This window comes from Aphelocoma coerulescens, chromosome 2, assembly GCF_041296385.1.
Source record: "Aphelocoma coerulescens isolate FSJ_1873_10779 chromosome 2, UR_Acoe_1.0, whole genome shotgun sequence".
NCBI classification, from domain to species: Eukaryota; Metazoa; Chordata; class Aves; order Passeriformes; family Corvidae; genus Aphelocoma; species Aphelocoma coerulescens.
Window position 1 is genome coordinate 72,007,534 of NC_091015.1, and position 24,148 is coordinate 72,031,681.

At 39.5% G+C, this 24,148-nt stretch overlaps 1 long non-coding RNA gene across 1 annotated transcript in view; it reads right to left on the minus strand.

Annotated features, from left to right (window-relative positions):
- Positions 1-20,385, minus strand: part of LOC138105774 (uncharacterized) — a 43,838-nt gene extending 23,453 nt beyond the window's left edge. The window contains exon 1 of the long non-coding RNA XR_011148680.1: positions 19,868-20,385. This is a non-coding gene — a long non-coding RNA (uncharacterized lncRNA). The remainder of the gene's footprint in view (positions 1-19,867) is intronic.
- Between the last annotated feature and the right edge of the window lie 3,763 nt (positions 20,386-24,148).

A 24,148-nucleotide genomic window follows, 5' to 3' on the forward strand; every position in this document is an offset into this window, starting at 1 on the left:
AAATGTCCTCACCACCACACCCTCTTCCTTTCCCTCCCCTCTCAACCTACTCCTGGCCCTAGGACCCCACAGTCCACAGCAATGTCATGCTGCATGCCTTCCTGCTCACATGAGCAGCAGTTGTCAGAGAAATGGATCCAAAAGAAACAGTCAATAAAAACAGAAACAGCTGTAACAATTTTACATGGCATGGTTCTTATTTCTGGGTATATCCTCTGCACACATGTTTTCTTTTTCCCTTTTCTTCTACCTTTCCCAAGTAACAGGGTATGGTGTTGTGGAAAAACAGTCATTAGGAAGGGAACAATGCAGCAAAGAAATTCTGCTCACAGATTTTATCATTCTAAAAAATGGGGCTACCTAGATTTTTTAATTTTCTAAGAAGTGGCAAAAAGGGAAATAGATGGCTAGAGAGAAGAAAAAAAATTAGTGGGCAGAATTAAAGGGGACTATGAGTTCTACAGGCAGCAGCAGATTTTTTCCAGAAGAGGTCTGGCAATATTTTAAAGCCCACTGTCTCCACATTCTGCCCCACTTACACCCTTCAAGAGAAGGGCAGGTTGTAGTTGTTGGCACTTGGACAACACTTTTTTAATGTGAGAAGCATCTACACTGACTAATGAGAGATTGTGCATCAGTTCTATGTTATTTACAACAAAACAAGGAGCCTTAGGGTCACCGTACTTAGTTCAGGCAACAAACAGTGTCATCTAAGCCAGAAGCCACACTAATACCCCCAGACAGAAGGGCTCTTGAGATTATCATTCTCCACTGAAATAGGAGGAGCCCAGAGCACCTGAACTTTACCACACTGTCATAACTGACCTGGAGGGATAGAAAGTAATAGGGATGATCCAACTAGATAATTTTACAAATGTGTTTAGTAAACACAAGGCTCCTTAAGAAGGAAGGAAGAAGCAGGCTTGAAAGATAACTATGAAATACTTAAAAAAACCTGATGCTTCTCAGCCTAGGAAGGCATGGCTCTGTCATAGCAGACAGGGTGATTTCTGAATCAGTTGCCATAGCCAGGATAGACTACTGGTGACACAGATTTCAGTTCACAGCAGACATTTCAGAAAGTACCCAGAAAACCTGCTCCTCTCTCTGATTGCACTGCAGACATATCAAAAGACTTTATTACTGTCTTGAGCATCTATCTGACATCAGACTGCATAGGGAACTCACAGGATTTACACAAGATCAACTCACAAACTCCCTCCTTTAGTCTACCCACTATTTCATTTGCCCAGAGCAGAAATGTAAAATAAAAATACATTCAACTGTATTTTCAGGCTTGTAAGCAAAAAGAAAAAACATATGATTGTGGCTGCCTAGGTGACTTGCTTAAAGGTTTTTACTGAGGGGAAAAAAGTGAACAGGTGGTGTGTAATTTTTCCTTAACTGGAATACTCTCCAAAAGGAACAAAATATCTAAATTCTGTTCCTTACTCCTAAATCCACAATCCCCCACAGACCACCCTAAACACTGTGTCACAGAGTATTCTATCAAGATTTTAAAATTACCACTAAAATACTAACCAGCAAGGGTATATCATTTTCCAGCAGAGCAGACACATTCTATTACCCCTCAAATGTATTTTAACTTGCTAATATGGCCATATCTGTCAGCCTTATCATCACGGTACAGGAGAGTCCTTCAAAGTCACACTCTGAACCAGTGGCACAAAGGTCCTTAACCCAGACCTCCACAATACAACTTGCTGTCTTAACCCTTGGGCTTCAGAGGAAGATAAATGAAAATACCATCCCTTCTTCTGTTATGAAGCTTTTTAATCTTATTAAAAATGCCTAAAAGAAAAATGAAAAGCTCAACTTTTAGCAGCAATTTTTAAGTCTATAAAAATTCTAGTTGAAAGGCATGAGCTTAGCACAGGAGGAATTAGTTACAACAGAAGGTTGCTAATAAGCCCAAGGACCATCTAGTTCATTGTAATGATTTCTCAGTGACTTCAAAATTCTGTGGAAGAGCACACTGCACACAATGTAGTTTGAGTTTTCATAAGTAATCCAAAAATGTGGTCTAAACCTCTGTGGCAGGAGGTGTCATAGGAGCAGCTTTTCTTTCAGGTCACATTGCACCTTTTCCATTTCTTTTCCAGTTGGAATCCAGAGTGCTCAAGAGAACAAAAGATGAAGAACAAACCAACTCTTTTCAATTCTTTCCATCTGGGCCAATTTAATCTTTAGACAAACATGGGAATTCTCACTTTAACCCCACTTCCAGCAGTATAATTGAGAATTGTGCCCTAGGCTGAAAAAAATAAGACCAGATTCTGCCTATAGATAATTAAATAAGTCACATATGTTTGAATAAAACAGAAGTTGTGCCAGTATTTCCAAAACCTGCAGTTCACATTTGGTGATTTTTCAAACCAGAAATGTCCCTGTTGTGTTTCTTACTTCCAAGGTTTTTTCAGCTGTGTCACTGAAGCCAAATATGGTGTCTCTCAATAAATCAGTCATATTTCAGTCTCTTATAATTGCATTACATTACTTCATCTTTCTTTAAAATAATACTAAAGTGGGCTATTTTCTGTTCAAACCATTTGCACATAGCTAATGGGTTCAGTATGTCTGCACTTCGTTGCTATACCCGAGGAGTTTAACAATACAGTGTTTGGAGAGCATGAACACCTCACACACTAAAAGTGATATCCCTTCTCAGGTACCCCATGGTCACCCAGCTACCAGTTACAAATGCTGTGGTATCCACAGAAAGATTGAGGGATAATGCTGGCATTTCAGCCAAGTGCTTCCTTTCTCAGTGAAATGTGTCCCAAGGGCCAGGCTATGTGGAGGCTTTGGCCAGGTGTTGAGCCGTGCTATACTGGCCTCTGGCTGTTGTGATGTAGTAAGTGATTTTATTGACTAATTCACCTATTAAACAATTAAACAACAATATTTAATAGCACTGAAGCAATTTTAAATAGGTTGTAGGAATTACCTAAAACTGACCTGGAATACAAACTCCTTAAAGCTTAAATGCTTTGTTAATGTAACTGTCAGGCACAACCTGCTTGTTCACAAAGGTCAACACAGAGGAGTGATTGCAAGGGTCCCTGGAGTTCCCTTGAACTCTGTTGTCATATCCAAGGCTGTCCATAGCATACCAGAGCTCACATTTGCCAGATGCCAAAACACAACAGAAAAGGCAGCTTCTTGCTGCTTGTGCTCTGATTTAAAACCACCTCAGACCTCCCCAACACAAGCGAAGCAAGGACAGGGAGAAGAACTGGGCTGCAGGTTGCTGTGAAACGCAGGCAGTGCATAAGCAATTGAGATTTGAAGAGATGAAGGACAGAACCTAAGCTTTGACTGTGATATCTTGCATATCTAGGGGGAAAAAAGGGCTGTCAGATGTAGCTACAGCATTCTCTTATTTTTTTTTTCAGGATAGTTTCATGAATTTGACAGCATGAGATAGAAGACAAATGGTTGGAACAGAAATTGTCACAGATACTGCAGTTACTAAGAGCAAAGAACTTTTGTTCTGTACTCTTCACATAATAGAGCAGCTTTGTTTATGGATCCTTGTGGAGAAACATCTCTGCAGACAGTCATAAATTCTAACATCCCATGCTTGTGGCATAGTGGAATTGCAGCCCTTAGGGGGTGAGTATCCCAAACTTATGTAACTCTGAGTTTATTGCCAGAATATGTTGACAAATGCTGACATAATACCTAGGCTGTCCTTTGAAAGATATAAAACACATCTTTGGAGCAGGTAGCACTAGAGGCTCGAGAAGCCAGCCTGGGGATCATTGAAGCGTTTCAGTTCTGGCAAGCCATCACCAATGTGACTGTTTGATTTGGCATCTACTAAAATTGTGTGGATTTCTCTGCACAGCGCACAGGCCAGAGTCCAATATTAGCCAAAAATTCCCAGGTACATAAAATGACCAGAATTCAGCCAAATAATGAATAAGTATGGCAGTCCATGTTTTTTTTCTTGCACACCATGTTTGGCAAGCGCATGATGGTGCGGTCTATGCTCATTCTCTGGTCCTAGTTGGATCTCTTCTAAATGACTGCTACCCATCCAGTTCAAGTTAGCTATTTAAGATAGATCTCTATCAGAAGGAGGAAGCAAGAGAAGTCTCCACAGAACTCAACCCATCATGAACAATATCTCAGAAATGTACGATGTATTGTCCCCTGGGTTTGCCTCATAAGCACAAAAGATAACTGAAACTTCCTCAGGTGAGATATCCACTTCCAGAGTTAGAAAATGGAAACCACAAAATGAAGCTGTGATTGCAAAATGGAAAAGCATAAATTTGTGCAAGAATTATTCTGGCTCATGTGGCTAACTATAGCATTGAAGATACGGCCTTTGGTATGAGCTAATAACCATATACACAGGCTTCAGCAGCTCTTGTGCCTTGCCCACCATTTTGAAACATGCAGTAGCACTCTGAATCCACTACCAGAGTATCTAGTTTGTGCTTGTCACCTCTCGGGTCTGCAATCAGCCCCACTTCCCTTTTGTAGGTTTATGTTCAGGGCTGCAGGGAGAGGATTTTAGTCACTATGATTTTTTCATGTCTCTCTTAAGTTTTCTGATCAAACCACAAAAAATATTTTCAATAAAACTGCTGTAGCCCTAGTCATTGAAAACTGAGTGGCTTTTTAAGCACATGCAATTTCTTAGACTGTTAAACAGAGAAAAATACTTCACAGTAAATATTTATGTTTAGGTAAAATCACAGTCTGCAAATGGATTCCTGAGGCCATCAAATAACAGAGGTTGAAAAAACAGCCTGATGGCTCATGTGTATTTGTAAAAACATACTCTTTTCACATAAGAATCTAATAAAAATGTGAAAGACAGCTCTGTGTATATTCCCACAAAAGTAATAGTGGCAGGAGAAAAGGGAGATGTTCATCCCTCTCAGGCAGGGCCCCCCTGATCTTTAGACTGCTTTTGACCTTCAGTGAAACCCGAGCAGATGAGATCACTGTTGCTACTTTACATCAGATGGGAATCAGCTCAGCACTGGATGACTGTGTCTTAGAGGGCTGTCAAGTAGTGGCATTTTGGAAGGACAGTTCAAAGTACCTGAAAAAGGATTTTAAATATCTCATTGAAAAACCTTGAGGAGTACTCATCATAGAGGGCGACTTTTATGAAAGGTCCAGGGGTTGCTGTGAGAAAGTCTCCTTTTCAGCTACATGAGACTTGGCAGGTCTGAGCTCAGCTGCACTCCTATAACTTTCACTGCCAAAGATAATAAATAATTAGTATTCATTCTGACTAAAATGTTAGAGAAATACACTATTCAACTAGATCCCTTCAAAACCATTCAGAAAGGAATGACACACAGGGCAAGAATCTGTATTTCAAGTCATGATCACATTCTTCCAGGGTGCTAGGTCATCTTGTCACTCTGGCATTGAGAATGTCCTCTCTCCCTCATGGCCATAGAGAATTTCTGAAGTACTTTTACTGAAGCACTTTTACTAGCTCTCCCAAGATCATCTACTGTAGTGCCCTGGCTCCTGACAACATTCCCTCCATTACACATCACATTAGCCCAAACGTGTTTGCCTTCAGGGCAAGGTGTAAGGTTCATCTATTCAATCAGGTTTATGCCAGTGGAATGAATGCAAGGCCTTGACTACTGGTTTGCTTATACAAAGGAGGTAGGGTGTGAATTTACAAGCTACATATGAATTTACACCATGCTGGCTGCTCCCTGCGTGTGTACTTTTACATGCAGTTGAGGAAGCCACTTCATACAAAGGAACCCTCAGTGTGCCCTCTCAGTGTCCAAGGGGGGTTTTAGTGCAGAGTCATTTCACATAACACAACGTCATTTCACATCTTAGTTTGCTGCTGGTAATTTTCCTGTATAGGCAAACCTTTTCCCTGTGGATTTGTCTGATTTCCAGAAAGCATTGGTCAACAGTCAGAACAGTCCCTGTAAAACCGCAACAGGAGTAAAGTTGCACAAAAGAAAGTATTGCTTCCCAAATAAAAATTATATTGTCATTGTTTTATGTGTACCTAGGTAGCCACTTTTAGGAGTGAAATTAATTTGCCTTCCAGACAAATTTTACTTAAGAATCAATTCTTCTAGTTTGCATACTTAGGTGGTATAAAAATATCTGGAATTTCTCCTTACTTCAACGAAAGCATTTCTCTACCTAAGAAAAGTGCACATTCCAAGAAATACCAAGCTGATACCCAAGGTCTCAAATTCATATTTGGCCTTCTGTGAGCTCAGAACCATTAAATTCTTTGGCATATCTTAAAACATGCAGGCGCCTGTGTATCTCTTTTGTCAGGGGTCCACCTGATGTAACTTAACAGAGTTGCATCTGCTTCAACAATAGCCTGCCAATTTTCGTACATAAGAGTGTGGCCTAATTTATTTCCCAGAGAGGGTAAGACATGTATGCTTTTCATGACAACAATTTCTTGCTAGGGCACAAGTAAAAAAGTCTGTTATTTAAAGCAGGCTGCATTGGGGAAAAATATCATCTCCCACTCCCAGTTAATTCATTTTAAATTCTTAGTAGGTCAACATCTACTTCAGGGTCTTCAAAGTGCATATTGTCTCATCTATGTTTGTCTTCAAAATTACAAACTCCTCAGGATATGCTCTGTGCTTCTCTCTGTCTTGTTCAGTGCCGATCACGTCATTGGAGATTAGCAAATAATTCTTACTATTAGCAAAAATAGATAATATGTGGCAAGATGTTCTCACACATGCCTTTTGCCTGTGAAGCATGGCATGGGAGAAGATGGCTTGGAATGACTTGGCAAGAGCAGATTCTTCAGGGTATTGAAAGGTCAGGTCCCCAGAGAAAGAACAATTCAACACCCAATCAACACACTTTGGGCAAGCAATTCTCATGTAAGCTGCTTGGTTGGGAAGAGGGATACTCTTTGGTTGCCCAGGACTCTGCTATAGGCTGGGATTTCCTCTCTCTCCTCTGTCTGTAGCAAGCCAGCCAGGGTAACTAAAGTGCAGTAAAGTAAAATAAACAGATCTGCAAAGTGCTGAGTCCAGTCATTTTCCCCAGGAGAATCTGCAGGACTCTGAGGCTGTACTGGGGATTGTAATTAACACCCGACTGCAGCATGTTTATGAACAGAGTTAAGGAGGGAGAAAGAGAGAGAGAGAGATATTTCAGCCTTAAACGGAATGGTCTTGAATTGGCTCAACTTTTATGGGCTAATTTGGCAGTGGCTGTGATTGAATATAACACTGAAACGAAAAGGAGCTTGGGGCTTCTTGCCACCTCCTCCTCCCACCCTCATCTAGCTCCTAGTGCAAAGCATGTGTTTCCATTTAACACTGGATAAGAGTCAATTGATGTCTGGATTCTCATTCAAATATTTATTCTTCTGCGGTATTATTAACATTATTTTCCAGTTAGGTGTAGCTTACTTCTGCCTCAGATTATCTTCATTTTTTATGATCACATTGCAGCCTCAGGTTTTTTGAGAAATGTTTTATCTTCCCCTAACTTGAAGCTGTACCCTATTTCTAATTCTCTCTCCTTGTTTACAGTTAATATCCTTCAAGTTCTTACTGAATTAGAAAGAAAAATCTCCCGCTACCATTAGCAATGAGTCTAACAACAAAAACTGAGAACATAATGGTTTCCATCATGTTCACCTGAGAATGGCTGCATGAGCACACACACTGCATTCTCTCTGTCTTTCAAGGAGAGTTTATGTTTCTGTTTTCCTCTTTGTTCTTGACCGACCTTAGCTCAGCTCTGGAAACTCAGTTCACATCAAGATCTACTTCTAGATTAGTCTTAGGAGAGAATTTAGATTTTTGCTTCTTCAAGGCTTACCAAAATGGAGTTTAAACTTCAGACCACTCCTATTTTACCAGCACTCCTACAACATTTGAAAACACAGAAACCTGCTATGATTAATTTCCACCATCTCAGTACTTCCTTTCCTGAAGCTCCTTTGGAGAACTCTCTGTTGTGTGACATGTCCTAATATATTAATCTATTTTCAACAATTTTACTCCAGTTTTGTGTTATTAATAAAACCAAAATATTTTCCAAAGAAACCATGCCAAAAAGCAGTAAAAGTACACAAATTCTCTGCCCTTCTGCTCAGCAATTTTAATCCTAATATATGTGGCACAGCTAAATGAGTCATAATGTCAAATGATTCAAAATTCTAACCTTCCCACAGAGACAGATAGTGTAAAGCACTATGTGCTATACAGCAGTAATAAAGCCAAACAAACAAGAAAATAAAATGCCCTAATAATTTGACCAAATGAGCTATTTTTTTAGCCTTTCTCCAAGTTACTAAGATTTCCAGGAATTTGGTCAAATGACTGAAAATATAATCAAAATGATGGTAAACAGACTGTCTATTTTATAAACATCACTTTGGGCAATCAGTCAAACTCCAGCATAATGCATTCTGTTTCAAAAATCTCACATGGATTGCTTGTGGCATTTGTATGCCCATCAGCCACAGAACTGGTCTGAGCAGCAGTTAGAGAACAGTTTTCCTGGAGCCTGGTAAAAGGCTGCTTATCTACTTGTTATAATTAGTGAGAGCTTCAGTCTGGGAAGATTGCTACCGCAAATTTAGCAAAAGCATGTTAGATAAGTCCACTCTATCACAGCAACACAATATTAATCAATTTTGCTGTTTCTTTTTTTTCTAAATGTGTGTTTGTTTCACTGACAGTACTGAGGCAAACACATACTAGGAGACCAGATCTTCAGAAGTTCAGTAGTGCACATTTTAAAGTGGAATTTGCCGTGATGAGCAAATCCACATGAACTCCCACACTTCAAAAGTCCTTACAAGTCTCTTTGGGATTACTTTTGGCACTGGACCAGAGGCAGACACAGTTATAATTCATTTGAAAGGTACAAAGCACCTTTTGTGTGGGTCTTCCCACCACACCTCCCATTCAAACATCCATGAGAAGGCTGATTTTGATGTGTGTATTGCTACCTTAGCTGACAGTCTAAAGTCCCACCAGGCACCTGGAACCATTCCCTGGGCCTGCAGGGGAGCGTGTCTTCCTCGTTTCCCACCATGCAGCTTCTCAGGACTCAGTCCAGTTTTCCAGCCTTCCCTGCCAACATATTTAATCCTGTAATTCAGTCATCAAAATCACAGTTGGAGTGAAAGTTAAAGAGTCCACATGCAGATTTTGTATGTGTGTGTATGTGAATTTTGTCAGGCCTTAGTGACAAATTATCAGCAAGAAGACCACATCCTTGGTGCCTTGCTTAAGGGAGAGGTGGGTCGGGTTTTTTTGTTGTTATTACTTTTTTGAGGTTTTTTCCTAGCTCCTTAGTATTCCTGGGAACAGAAATGTGTTGTGAATGAACCCACTACCCTCTTCTTCTGCAATTTTCCATAAACAAAACCGCAACCACACATTACACTCTAGCTTGAGTGCTCCTCCCTATGGAACTGATCATTCTTGGGCAAGATAAGAAATATTAGGAAAAAAATGCTTTTTTTTTAAACTTTCTGTTTAATCTTTTGACCTATCCATGTGTTCCCCATTACAACATCCTCTAACAGTCACAGTTTTGTCATATTGTCTAGAACCTAAGCAGCACAGTGCATCCTCAACTCTGACTCTCTTCAGGAGAAGGTGACACCCTTAAGTGACAATTCTGTGCTTCACAGATCAAGACTTCATAACATCTTTGCAAGTAACTCACAATTCATCTTTTCTTTCTTGGGCAGAATGGCTTAAGCCTGTTATGAGAGCCATGGATTTAGGAATACAATGAGCACCTTCATGTGAAAATTTGGCTGTGTGGACTGAAATCTGCTTTCATCTGTGTGACTTGTTAGAACCTTCAAAAGGTCTCTCCTGTTTATGAAACCTACAGCATTAAAAAAAAAAAGTAAATTGAGAAACATTAGACAAAGTTACCATTTTCTTATTCAGAGTTCATAGTTTGCCTTTAAGCCCACAGAAAGTGATACTGAAAAGGTAAGTAAAAAATCATTATGTATTATTGAGTGTGGCTTAAGCCCTAGCTCTGCAGGCTTAAAAATGTGGTTAATTTTACACATACCCACATTCTCACTGATGTTTCTTCACCTAAATTAAATCAAGAAGATATTTGTGATCTTAAGTTTCAGCACTTGACTATTTACAGGACCAAATATGAGTCTGGTACTGTCCTTTACCTTGCCAGCTTCCCCTTTAGTCCAGGACTCTCTTTTTGTCCTTTGTGGAATTTGGAACAGACTTTCTCTGATGCTGGACTAGAGCCTTTGTTTGTTTATGGAATGATTGATAGATATCTAGACAACAACAATAGTGGAAATGTCATCAAGAAATTGCACTTCAATTTTCAATTAAAATAAATTAAACTTGCTACCCCTTTTGGGTCAAATTCAATGGACTCCCTCTACATTTATGAAAAGAAAATAGAAAGTTGCATTTATCCATCTCTCTATCTCCCTCCTTCACATTCTTTTCTTTTAAACCTTCTTTCTTTTTTTTTGTTTTTCTTTTTTTCCCTACTGGTTACTTTACCAGTAGGAAATTTCAAGAATGGCAGAGGAACAGGTGGGCGTACAGCTCTCTCTGCTCCATACAGCAGTAAGCAAAATCAAGCAGTGAGGCAGGAAATAGCCAGCTGCATTTCGAAGCCAGGACTCCCACTCCTCAGCCTGAGTCATTGCAGAGTTCCCTTGTGTGCCGTGCCCCTACTCCACATCTCAGCTGAGATAGAGGGCTTCCTATGCTCAGTCCTGCTCCAGGAGCAGAGGAACAGCCCTGGTTCTGGCCCTCTACCAGCCAGTGCACCCTACAGTCAGGAAACAGACCCAGACATTCCCTCTCTGAGTACATTTTCATCGTTTCAAAATAAAAACATGCCACAGCCAACAATAGTATTGCTTCCTCGACATCCATACACAGTTCAAGAACATTAAAACTATTCCAGTCTCCTCATCTGTTCCCTTCTGGGAGCAGAAATAAATGAGGTTTACATTAGATTATGTCTGACTAGTTACATTGCCAAATGTTTGGAGACTACAAGTGCCTAGCAAAGCTCAAGTACATTATGATACCCCTTTGGGAAGTGGGGCTTTCTCAAGGTCTCTGCTGACTCTTTTCTTTTACCTCACATTTACCTTAAATACAACATGAGTGGAGGGAACTCAGCACCTCCCACAAGGCACTCAAAATGGGAAATGATGATGCCCATAGATAGCACCTAAAACACACATAAGTTTTCAGAACAAAATCAATACTTTATGCCCTGAAGCAATTCTGTAAGCCAGGACAGACTTCGGAAAATTAGAATAATAAGCTGCCTGTGAGTTGCTTCACTAAATAAGAAAGCTGCATTTGTGAAACTGTCTCTAAGACTTTGGGGTTTTGCATGCAGACACCATTTTCTGACGTCTGGGAAGGAAATGCGAATTCTATGCTTGCCACATATAGGGTCCCAATCAGATCTAAGATTTAACAGAAATACTTGATTTGAGGCCAATTTATTTGGGATTTGAGTTAATTATTATTTTTTTTTAAATCCACAATTGAATGTCAGACAGCAGCACTACAAGATGTATGGAAATGTATATGTAGATTATGGTGAGAAGGAAAGTAGTTTTCCTATGAGACCTCGTGTGCAGGGAAAAAAAGTTACTCTGTAAATTTGCAAAAGGAAAAATGGGACAGGAGAATGGTATCTTTTGGCTAATTGCACCATACATCTGGAAAATTGAACAGAACTAAAAGATGTTCAGCATCTTGACAAAACAAAGAAGTATGTTTCCCAGGTTACTAGCCTATAAAACAAAAAGCAGGCACAAAAATTAACTCAGACACTGCACTGCTCCGTGATTGTCTGCACTGGGTTGAAAGTGCTGCATGGAACTTCAGAGTAATAAAGAATGTAAAATACAAGGGAGAAGGGAAAACTAGAGGAGAAAGGAGGAAAGTTCTGTTTCAAAAGGCTTTCCAGTAACTCCTCTGCACACACACTTCACTCACCTAGGCTAAGAGCTGCTTTCAGATGCCACAGCCACAGTCTCTCTCTTCCATCTCAGTTGTCACTGATCTGAGGCTTTTTGCCCATTGTTAGATGGCACATGCCATGTGCCAGACAATGATTTTGTTGTTGTTGTTGTTGTTGTTTTGTTTTGTTTGTTTTTTTTTTTTTGTAGATTCAATTAAAACAAACTTGAATCCACCCAAGAGGCATCCTGCCCTAGCTGCACTTCTGCTGTGTTGTACACTCTGTTCCAACCATATTGGAGAAAATAAAAGGACTGGGGATGGAGAGACACACTATTTTTAATTAAAACCATTTGTATCATGTAAAATACTCAGGACAGAAGCAAGAGGGGTTTATGAATATCAGCTGAAATCAGCCTCACAGAGCAAGTGCCAATATTTATCTTTCTATTGCTTAACATTGTTTGGGTTGGAAATTATGGCAGTTTTCTGATTAACTACCTGCAGGCATGCACCAGTTTGACCTTTTGCATGCTAAATTGCATGCACTAAATCAAATTTTCCTTTCTCTCTGTTACTGAGATAAACAAGGCCAGTTACATGACTCAGGCTGCCCTTTTCCTCCTGCCATTCCATATGCAAAGTCAATCCTAGCCCGTTAATCCTCCAATTTAAGAGCAGACTTCTGTATTTTTATAAGTTATTAGAAGGATTTTGTTTCTTTTAAGTAGTTGTGGGTCAATAATTTGTATTCAGACTGAAGAGCTAGTAGCATCAAAATAAGTTTCCTAATAACAGGTTTGTGTGAGTACTTCAGAGGTAAGTGAATGAGCAATGTTCATTTTCAACTCTTTATAAAATCTGAGTATACAATATCATCAGCTACAATGGCTACTTAGCATACTTCTCCAGAGAAAGTGGAGCCAAAAAGAAAAAAAAAGGAGAGGAGAAAATACCACATTTAGCAGGTGATCAGTTGTCCTATTTTACAGGTAATAGGTTAGAAACTATTAGGTCAACTCTAGCTATTTACATTTTCAAATACTAGTAACTAATTTGAGAAATATCTAAATTGCATCATTACTCAGACATTCTCATTATATTCTGAATTGAAATTATGCAGGTCAGGGACAACTTTCTTGAAATCAGATCAAGTTATTCTGAGACCAACCACACATACTTAGTAGTACTCATTCCACAGAGAATCATAAGGAAATACAATCAGTTTTCAGACTACATTGCTGAATTTACACAGACGAAAATTACAGCAAAAGCAACAGGCCAGACTGTTCAAGAAAACAAAAATCTGTCCTTTTTTTCAGTGGGAACTACGAAAGATTTGTGCTCTACTTTTTCTCTGGTGAAATAAGAAAATTTAGTTACTACACTAAAACTGAAAAAGGGACTCGATGCTTTGTATCTTTGATTACATCATTTCAGAGAGGAAATACTTTCTGTGCAAAGGCAATCTCAGACCCTGCCTTCTTTAAATATGTAGACTAGGCAGCAGTCATAATTTCCCAATAGAACACATCATGTCTGAGTTTGTGCAATGACAGCTTATAAAGCTTATATTCTGTGCCATAACATGGCTCAGAGAAAACACAGATCTCTTTGCAGTCCAGCCATGGCCAACCCAACAGCAAACTCTACACTGTCAGCTCTAGAGGTGACTGGCTAAGCCTCAGTTGACTGCAGTGATGTACCATCACTTCTACAGTCAGAACGAAACTTTAGAAGAAAAAACACTCCAACAGAGACTCCATTGCTCAAATCAATCAGCTCAGCATCTTTCAAACTTTTAGTAGAATGGATCCTTCTGGAGAAATGGTTGCCAAACAACATTCACTATCACTCTGAGGAACTCTTGTCACAAACACTTCTCCCTCTTATAGTAACAAATAAAACAACTATATGTTTGCATCTTATCACAACTGTTTTCCCAGAGAATTGTTGATTGGAAAGCATTTATGTGTTTGCTGAAGTTTTGATGAAGGTTTTAGTTGGTTGGTTGTTCCTTTTTTAATTTCTAGTTAAATACTTTCTCTTTTTTTCCTAAAAGTTTTAGGTGTAATAAATTTACCCTTCCTTTTCCACACGGGTTCTCTCAGTCAGAAACAGAACAAGAGCCAGCATGATGTGAGTAAATATTTCTCCTTCAGCTACAAATCACAGTTTGAAAATTTCAGCTCTACTTACCTGATATAAACAAAAGCAGATGGCAAATCCTGTATTTGCCATGACTGCATTAGGATTTATGGGACATAACTATTTGCTTGTGCCAGTCACTGTTAAATTTTACTGGCTCTTTTTATTAGTATGTATCTGTGGGGCAAAAAGCATTCTAAACTGATCAAAAGAAACCAATTATCATGCAAGAGGATGTTTTTAACTGCAAGACTAGTTGTCATTTGTTACATGGACACTCTGCCATTTATTCAAGAACATAATGGCGTATATGATCAATTCCTTGTCGAGTCAAGACGTATAGGCATAAATCTTCATGATATCCTTAATGTACTTGCTGTGAGAAAATAAACTATTTTCCTTAATTTGGCAAATCTGAGAACAAAGCCAAATAAAAGTGTCATATTCTCACTAAATACTGCACAAAGCTCAGATGTCTTGGCTATGATTTGTACCTGCTCATCCTAGAAAATGGTTTGGCCCAAGAGCTGGGCCAAAGTCTGTTATAAGAGCCAAGCTAGGTCCTGTAGAGACTGTGAAGTCAAAGATAAATTATTCTTCTCTCTGTTAAGCGAAAGTTATTCTCAAAAGAAAAAATGAAGTGGTGGCTTAATTTCTGTTTAGTTCCCCCACTACAGTACATGTTCATAAATATTCCCTTTTCTTAACCAGTGTACCTTTAGAAACATGTTTCATTTATTGTATATAAACATACATGAGTTTTTTATCAGCCATGGGTGCCCATAGATACCACAATGAACAAAGAGCAACAAAACCAAAACCCAGACACCATACACTATATTGGAAAACAGGCAAGGGAAATTTCTAGGAGATATCAATATCGAAAATATAAAAGAAGTTGCACTTCTCAAGGTCATATCCCATGAGATGAGTTCAAAGATTTCACAAAACAGAGCCTGCTGGGCCTTGTAAACATTAGGTGAAGGGACGGGAAGGCAAAGAGACTAACTATGCCCAAATGGAAATAATTCTGAAAGGCAAATAATTCAGGCAAACTGATGGTAATCAGCATAGCTGTGAGAAAGAGATAAGATTAACTTGGGAAATTCTGGTAGATACCCATCATAATTCGTTTAGTCCATAGCTCAGTGTTCTTAATATAGTTTCACATCATTCTCCTCTGTTATACCAAGAGACAATAAAGTCTGTGCCTTCTAACTCATCATTTACAATTTTGCAAGAGTCATTACTAGATCAATATACCAGAATCATACTGGGCTCTTTGACTTGTCTTTACATGTATCTGAAGGTACGTACATTTGTGCACTAAGTAAAGCCATACAGAATTTTATAATCCATATTATTGTATAAATTGTGTACGTACATATAAGTGCATTAAACTTGAATTCTGTTGTCAAATGTTTTGTAATATCCCAATTCCAGTTTGCAAACATTAAAGGAGTACTTGAGTCTATAAAACAAAGTAACAGAAAATTAAGGAGGTAATTAAATAAAAAATAATGTAAAAATATTTTCCTTTATATTCTGGTTGCATTACTCCTGTAATATATTACACCTATGTATAACATAGCATAACATGTATGCTATATATACATACATTTCTGCCTGTAGGGTATATCTAAACCATTTCTAGATCTCAAAAAAAGTCCTGCCAGGGGCCTGGGGCACATGGTTATCCCAGGAACCACCCAGGAGCAGCCTTTGAGTGGGTAAGAGAAACACACAAATCTTCACATTGAGGCAGGATGCACAAGTTTTTTCATTCCAGACCTCTCTCCACCCACTCCTCTTCACATACGCTTGCACTTCTGACCTGAGCCTCCAGCAGTGTGTGTGGAATTTGTAGTGTATGCCACAATGTTACTGTGTTACTGTGTTTCCCAAAAAGGGTATTGTCTAGTGCATCTCTTTTGTCTTTTTTTTTTTTTTTTTTGAGACATTGCATCCTTTTGCAATGGAAATAAATTATTACAGTTCTTGGGTTCTGTTTCACTTAGGTTTTGTTGATTAGCCACAGGTGGGGCAAGCATCCTTTCACATCACTCTCACGGACCCCAGGTGGAAAGTCAAAAGAGCTTTAGCCTCTTGAATAATATCTTGATTACTCAATAGCTCCAGTGGTTGAGAGATTTGCTTCCACAGTTAGCTCCTGATAGTCTAACACAAGGGAACTGAAACTGACTAAGCAGAGAATGCTATCTTGGGTCTTGGAACTGAATGGCAAAACTTTCATTGCTCCAAAGAGACAGAAACTTTAGTTCAGCTTCCAAGCCAGCACAGAAGATGTGAGCAGTTCCTCCACCACCAACTAGTTTTCCCCTTTCACTTTTCCCAGTTTTCTTCCACTTAAATTGTTTAGAATCAGAAGGGGCAGAAGTATTTCCTTCTGTGGCACCAGGATTTATACATGAAAATATTACACCAAAAGCACCACATAATACTTCCAATATTTCCAAGCACTGGCATACACAATTCTGTCCTGGAACTGAACATGAAAGGGTATAACCACCTAACCTTTCCTGCAGGAAATATGTGCCCATAGGGAATATGTACTTTTCTGAGGCCGGTAAGTCTGCTCTTGAGCAGAACTGGTTCAAGGGATTAGCAGCATAGGTCTATTAATTTCTGCTGTCCTAATGATAAGAGGAAGGTTCACAGGCCTATCTGCCTATACTCAGATCTCCAAGATGTATGCCCACTTTTAGCCTGTGCCTAAAGATGGCCTGAGATGCAAGTAAAGCAAAAAAATGGAAGAGAACATACATAGATTTCCTTCTACCTTCTTACTTTTAATAATCTCTTACCTTTACTTTTCCTCAACTGGCCCATGAGAAAAATGGAGATAATTCTGCCCACCTCCTAGGAATATTAAGAGCATGACCCCAAACAAGGTCATAATCTTTGTGTGCTAAACTCTATACCAGCACCCAGTGCGTTTGATCTTCAGATTAAATATTTTTCAGTTTTAAGTAGCAATATAAAGGGTGGCACAGAAGAGCAATAAGGTCAATTTCTCTACACACAGAGAACTAGAACAGAAACTTGTGAAGTAACCTGCATAGGAACATAAAGGAAGAGTCAGAAATTCAACCTAGATCTCCAGGAAATATTTCTTTTACCATGGAGCATATTGCTGTGGGGAAATAACTTTTATCTTTATTGCAGACTCTTAACATAAGACTGAACAAGAGAAAAACTCACATTTATTCTGAAAAAGAAGGACAGAGCACATAATGCTCTCTTTCAAGAGATGTGAGCTTCCAAGTAAAGAGCAAAAATGCAGAATTAGCATGTGAATTAATGCTATCACAGTGCTAAAAAAATTAATCCCATGCCATCTAAAACTTTTTTCACAGGTATATTTTCTATCTCTTACAGATGGATCTTGGCAATTAGGGACTGGGTTAGTAACCTCCAAATTCAAATTGCAGTGCCAGGTATATGAGGTGATGGTAGGAGTTAATAAGCCAGAGGAAAAGTAATAAGATGGACTGCCAAGTGTAATCTTTGACAGGAGGGTCAGAAGTCACAGGGCAAATCTAGAAACAGACCAGTTCTTTAAATCTTCCCTGCTGGGTTACAGGAGTGAACTCTACCTGCTATGTTTGGTTTTGACTGGAAACAAAAATCTTCAGTTTTGATTAAGCTGCAATGACTGCTTCAACTCCTGCCATAGACAGATATTAGGCTGCAATAAGAAACCTCTCATTTATGCTACAAGGTTGGCCATGTCAAAAGAGAATTAACACAAGACAGAAGAAACAGATGCTATTTTTCACCAGTTATAAAACTGGAGCTTTCATACACATTCTCAAATTAGTCCTTAAAGGCCAGCATCCTTCACATTCTATAAACATTTAATGAAAGCTTGGCAAGAGAGTAACTTTAATCTCAAATACCTGCTTGTGTATAAACACTTTAACACCATGTTTTCAAGTCTACAATTAAGCCCTAACAACCTGAAATTAAATTTTAGAATTAAACACACTGTTCCAGAACAACATTATTGCTGCTTTAATACTTGCATCTCCAAAAGGGCAGCAGAGATAGCCTCACCTGACTCACAAAGCTAGCCAGAGTACTGGAAATTACTAATATTTTTCTTGAAAATGACAGCAAATTAACTCAGAACAAGAATATTCACTCATGTAGCTGACAGCTAATTTTGAAATAATGAATGCATTTAAGAGTAACACAGGTTTTAATTGCAAACTTAAGAAGGGAAAATAAGCAACGCGCTGAATAAATTGTTCATTCTGAATGATTCATCCTAATCTAATAACTATCTGTCTCTACAAATATTGTAATAAGGCATAATCAGTAAGTAAAAAACACCAGAAAGAAACGAGCCACCAAAAAATGAAGCTGTATTGCTGCTGTTTCAGTACCGAAGAACAGACTTCGTAACTCTCTGACAATCCCTTCTAGCTTCAGATGCTCCTGCAAAAGCAGAATTTAAACTGTGTTTTGCTGCCATGCATCATGGATGAGACCCACAAGCTCAACTGTAGTCCAACCCTAAAGGCAAAACGAGATTCTTATTCTCTCCTCCTCTCATTTTTACCCCTCTTCTCTTTGGAAACCCAGAACCAGAAGCGTGGGGGGAAGTCTCTGACTCAAACTGCTGTGTGAGCAAAACCTACAGGCTCCATGTCGCTGCTATATATGGGCTGGGGGGAAAGATGATGGGCCTGTCTCAAAAGAGCCGCCAACCATCACGTCTGAGAGCTCCTCTCAGGCGTCCTCAGCCTAAACATTTTATGGGTTGGGGGTCGCAGGTCACCAACTGTCAAAACAGAGCACAAGTCACACTGTGCACCCACGAGGAAACTGAGCAGACGGCAAAGCCAGAGTTCAGGGGCCGCACTGCTCAACGCGCACCACAAATGGCAAAGCTGCCCTTAAAAAGTAACAGGCTTTCCCCCCTAAATCTTTCTGATTTTTACAAGTCGAGCTCAAAGTTAAGTGGGCGTGAGTTTTAAAAGATCAATGCACATGTGGAATTAGACTATTCTAAATGTCTTTTTTTTTTTTTTTAAATGGAGGAAAACAACCACCAAACTTTGAACTTCCAAATTTAACCAGCAGCAAACTCCAAAGCACCAGGTGGTTTCATAAACCCAAAGGTTCATAAATCTTTTCTTTAAAGTTTCCAATTTCAAAAAAGAGCTTGTTCTCTTTGTGGTTATTTTTCAATTTTTCTCCCTCCCTCCCCCTTCTTTCCTGCCTTGGGCGGACGACCTGCCAACCCCTGACAGCCTTTTAAGCTCGCCGTGCTGGCTCCTGCTGACGCTGCCGGAGACAGGCTGCCCACTCATGGGGCAGCGAGCTGTGGGCATGACTTCATCTGCCGGGAGGAATCGCTGGGAAAGGGGCTGCACAGGGGAGCCGTGCTTTCTATTTTTAAACACTGCCTGCCACATAGCTCAGGAGTGCTAAGAGTTCAAGCGTTCAGTGAATCTGTTCTTGCCACTGCTCGGGCCTTTAAAGTAGTAATAGTTATAGTAATCAAGGCAGTGTAGCCATCAGTCTCCTCAACCTACAGCCCATGGGCTACATACAGGCCATGGGAGCAATTTGTCTGTCTTGTGGGGTAATTTGGGAGACTGCCAGGTGCAGGCAGGGGGATCAGGGTTGGATGAATCAGCGGTGGCATGTGTTTAACATGGACCAAGGTATCTTCATGAAAGATGTCAACTGGGAATAAACTTCTGCTACAAGAAGAGTAAATCACTTGCCTGTAACCTTGCTTCTGCTGTATGAGAATTGCCACTGAGAAAGGCAGCTGTCAGGCATAGCACGAGGTCTTCTTTGTGGCCAGAACCAGCTGGTGGCTGTTATGCTTGCAGGAATATATAGGGGTTTTACCTATGCATGTATACAGTGAAGCATGTGAGCAGTACACTCCCAGAAGGCACCAAATTTTCTGTAGTTTCTGTGATGTGAGAAGAGCAGAGCTGCCATAAACAGTCCTTCTCCAATGTTAAAAGAAGTCAGCAAAAAGACCTCTTTTAGGTACTGCTCTGTAATCAAGAGACACACAGACACAGGGTCCTCTAATCTTCTTAAACTGGCAGAAGACAAAGCAGCAAGAGCAGAAGAAATGGTCATAGATTTCTGGCTTCTTTCTTTGTTTCCTAATTACACCTCCGAAACCAGCCTACTTTAACACATGCCTCAAATTATGCAATCACAAAATCACTCAGGTTGGAAGGGCCTCAGAGGTCACCTATTCAATCCCCCGACAGCCGCCTGCTCCCTCTGCTCCACACATTCTCCCACAGAAAGGCAACATGGAGAGAGAGCTGCAGAAACAGCTGTGGAACCATTAACTCGGTTGCTTTACCTAAGTCAGACAGATGGGACTCTTTAGCTCATTACCACTTCTCTTCTTTAGGAACAGCACCCAAGACGTGGCTCAGTGGAGATAGAGACACACATAAGTGCTGAACTGTGTTGCAGGCCTGGGTGAGGGTAGGTTGTTAAATGTCCAGCCACTTGATGGGTAAGAGTGTTGTCTGATCAGATTCAGTACACAAAATCCTCAGATATGAATTGGTTAGTGGTAAATTTCCTATGATGCCCTCAGGTAAATATCACCCACTTTTACTGATGAAGCTAATGAGGCAAAAATGTTGTGGAATGTGATCAAGGCCACACAGGAATGTCAGTATTAGAGCTGGGATTACACAGCACAATCTTAGTCTAAATGCTCTAGCCCCTTCTGGGGTTCAGATTATTCACTCCTGTGGCCAGGCCAAGCTAGCTGATGAGGTATGGCACTGGCCCAAAGACATGAAACTGGATGAAGCAGAGGTTTAGATGCCAGCAAGAGTCACCCAAGCTTTTCTGTCAGTCCTTCAGCTGGGCAGTACTCTTCCCTCTGGAATAAGTGTTCCTCACTTTTTGTTGCAGCTTGCTTTCATCCACTTTCATCCCATGTCTTTACTCTCCTCACATATACAAATATACACATGCTTTGCCAGAAAATCAAAGGAAACTACCACTTTTTTTAAAAAAGAGAAACAAGAAGAGCTTTCATGTTTCTCATGTTTTATGCTGCTGTAACTTCGTTTGATATAGTCCCATGAGCAGACCTTCCAATAATAATGACTAAATCTACTTTTATTTTGTAGGCTATTTAGGAGCTATTTGGAGCTGTAACCACAGTTATCCAGACAGCTCTCACCACATACATGTGGTATTATTTACTCAACCTCCTGATTCATTAAATGTATTTTCTGCTCCTAAGAAGTTTATTATTATTCCTCTGTGGCATCTTCATATTGATTATAATTTCAAAATTCTCTGCTGGAGATCAATGAGTATCCATTAAATTAGGTGACAGTTGATGGGTATAAAATTGAAACACTGCAACTATTTGCTGTCTACAGCCATCAGAGTAATTAAGATGATTCCATCTCTCCTCACTCATTCTCTAGAGCTAGCTCTGGTTCTGTGTTGAACTGTAGGCAAACAAACAGGAGAGCAGACAATTGGTAGACAAGCTAGATAGCAATGGCAAACTCAGCATCTAAAATCTTCCAGAATATTGGCTAGCATGACAAAGAAGCTATTATTTTCTGCTATAGCTCCTCCCAAACCTGGATCCAGTCTTCCCTTAGCTCAGGAGTGTTACAATATTGCTCTCTTGACCCTCTGTCTCTGAGATTCGTAGATTTTTGTGAAGAAATAGCTCTCCAGCTAAACAAAAGAAGTTATTTGGGGCTCGTAAGTGTAAAACAACACTACCACAAACAAGTTGAAATGACAGACTCTTCAATGATGCAACTCATACTTTCATAGCAAGGCCTGAACATGAGGTTTCTCTGCATTCAGTATTACCCACAGTTAAAAATAATTGACAGATACAATTTTATGTTGCACTTTCTCTGAATGGTCAAATTCCAAAATTAATTCCAGATTTGGATTGGCAGTAGGGATCCATGGTTGTGCTAGTAACTTAAATACCTCTAGCCCAGATGGCCCTTAAGCCTATCTGAAAAATAGTCCTGGGTTCCACCTGCAGCAAGCCAGTTTCCAAGATACAGAGTCCCCTGAGAAGAACATCACACCAATATTTTGCATCAACTATTATTTTTAAGTATATGAAAATATCTAATCCCTATCTTTTCACCCATAAATAGAGTCTAGTCATTTATATATAAATAGATACATAGATAAGGCATCCCTTCTCACTCCACCATATTCTGTGATAAAAGATCTGAGCACAGAATGCAGGTTGGATCTTGGTGGGACTGGGCTTGGATATGGGACTCATTGTTTCCAGAATTATCCAGCAACCGAGAGAGCTGACACCCTGAGGGAATGATAACGTGCCTCTTCTTTATTACAAAGCCTGTTCCAAAAAATATCAGAGTAGCTGGTAGCAAACAACTTCAAGGGAATGTGACATATAATTTTTGCCCTGCCAAGAAGATATATACATTATTAATAATAAAGATCTACTTGGTTGATAACATTTTTGATAGTTATTAGCAATGAGATAGATAACTATTCTCAGTTTTGCTAAATCCCTATGTGGATTTTGCCAAGATTAAAATAACAGGATAAGGCAACAGCGTACTTCCAATAGCTAAAATTCTGAACAAAAATTACAAATTAAAATGAGTTAAGAAGGCTTTGCCAGAAAAAAAGTAACTTTCAGGTTCTTGAACAGTGGATCAAAGTGACAGTTAAATGATTTCCTTATTACCTGCCATGTTCATGCAAGCAATATTCATTAGCAACAAGATTATAAATGAGACCAAAAAAAACCCAAAAAACTTGTCTCCTTATAATTCTATCTTTTCTTTGCCAAACCCTATCAGTGTTCAAAACAGTAGATTTCACTGCTATTCAAAATAAGTATCTGAAATTTAGTCCTTCCCTAAATCTACAGGGGTATGTTTTAGAAGAGAATCTGTACCAAACTTCATCCCACATATTGCACTAATTCAGTATCATATCAGGACTATCCCAGGGAAGACCATGGCACTTCTCTAACTTTGGCCATAGGATCATATATGCTAAGAGTATGACCTACTGAGAAAAATAATCCAAATTCACCTGACAATATGCTAAGATTAGCTGGTCTTCCATTAACACAAAGTACAGTGTGAAAGGAGGCTGAGCGAAGCCAGATCACTCATTCCACTGTTTGCATAGAACCTTACTCTGTCAAAAGCATTACAAATCAACATGAACTGTGGCCTTCTAAATTTTTCTGCAACTTTAACTGAGTCTGACACCCGTTACATGCAGCAGGCCTGTGAATTGGGTTTGCATGCACACATGCTTGTATGGGATGTTTCTGGTGTGCATATGACTAGATGTGTCTGTGAAACAAATTTCTGGACTGATCCAGACCATTTGTCCAGAACAAAATGAGGTATGTGTGTGCGTTGTATGATGCAAGTATGTGCATCATTGCATCTAGATACATGAAGACAGGTGGCAGACTAATGGATTTTGGGAGGTCAAACAACATTTTGTTTTTCATGTGGTGTCACAGCAGGGCATGAATAGAACACATGTAACAGTAGAGAAAGGAAAACCAAAGCCAGTACAAATTAAATAGGGCTATATGATGTGTGGATGATTCTGCAGCAATTAAAATAGGGATTCAGAATAAAGCATAAATATATGTGCAGTTTATGCACATGACCTATGCCTTTGTATACTGGCAAGTCACACTCCATTAGGGTTATAGAAATAGTCATAGTTCCAAAGGTATTAGAACATACAATGTTAAAACTCCTCCTGTAGAAATAGCAACATGTCCTCTACTGATTTTATTCCAAACCTCTAGAACTTGTCCCAAAATACCTTAGATTTACCACAAAACAGAAAGACTAGGGACATCTTCCTACAGAAAACAGAACAAACAGAAACACCAGCAGAATATTTTTCTGAAGGGTTTTATGCTAACTATATACTTTTTCTTCCACTGTCGTTTAGAGGCACGTCTGCAGTCCTGGACAATGTGATAGAAATTGTGTCTGCTTTTATTCAGAGCC